This window comes from Vulpes lagopus, chromosome 24 (assembly GCF_018345385.1).
Source record: "Vulpes lagopus strain Blue_001 chromosome 24, ASM1834538v1, whole genome shotgun sequence".
NCBI classification, from domain to species: domain Eukaryota; kingdom Metazoa; phylum Chordata; class Mammalia; order Carnivora; family Canidae; genus Vulpes; species Vulpes lagopus.
Window position 1 is genome coordinate 50,302,230 of NC_054847.1, and position 1,226 is coordinate 50,303,455.

Consider the following 1,226-nt stretch of genomic DNA (forward strand, 5'->3'; position numbering starts at 1 on the left):
AGCTCTTGCAAAAGGCAAGATTTCGTTTCTTTTTATGACTAAGTAATATCCCAGGGATATAGATGCCACATCTTCTTTACCCATTCATCAATCAACGGATACTTGGGATGTTTCTATAATTTTTGTAAATAGTGCTGTAAATAAAAATAATTATTGTAAATAGTGCTGCTTTGTTTTTTAAATTCACTTTATTTTTTTAATAGTGCTATTTAAATGTAGGAGTGTATGTATTCCTTTAGTCAGTTATTTTCATATTCTGGGATATTTCATAGTTTCATATTCTTTGGATAAAAACCCAGTACTGTGATTGCTGGATCCTAGAGTAGTTCTATTTTTATCTTTTTTAACGAATCTGCAAACTTTTCCCCAGTAGTGACACCAGTTTGCATTCTCACCAACAGTGTGTACAAGAGTTCTTTTTTTCCTCCACATACTCACCATCAACTGTTGTTTCTTCTGTTGTTGATTTTATCTATTTTAAAGTTTTTGACGAAGCTCCATCTGTTTTCCACAGTGACTGCACCAGTCTGCATCCCCACAGGATTCTGTTTTCTCCACATCTTTGCCAGCACTTGTTGCCCTTTGTTTTTTGACAATAGCCATCCTAACAGGATAGGGACATAGGGAGGTGATATCTTATTACAGTTTTGATTTGCATTCCCCTGCCAATTAATGAAATTGAGTGCCTTTTCATATACTTTACTATTTGTATGTCTCCTTTGGAGAAATGTCTATTTGAGTCCTTTGCCCATTTTTCAGTAAGGTAAGGTTTTTTGGTTTATTGGTTCTTATCTGCCATTGAGTTGTATGAACTTATATATTTCAGATGCTAACCACTTAGGCAAATGATTTGCAAATATTTTCTGATTCCGTAGTTGCTTTTTTACTTGATTATTTCCTTCACTGTAAGAAAAAATTTAGTTTAACAAGTCCCACTTATTTATTTTTGTTTTTGCCGCGTATGCTTTTGGTGTCATATCCAAGAAATCATCACCAATACCAATGTTAGGAAGTGTTTCCTCCTAGGTTTTCTTCTAGGAGTTTTCTAGTTTCAAGTATTACGTTTAGGTCTTTAATCCTTTTGAGTTGATTTTGTGTAAGGTGTAATACAGAGGTTCAATTTCATTCTTTTGCGTATGGGTATCCAGTTTTCCCAACACTAATAGAACGTCCGTTCCCTATTGTGTATTTCTGGAACCACTGTCAAAAATTAGTTAACCATACAT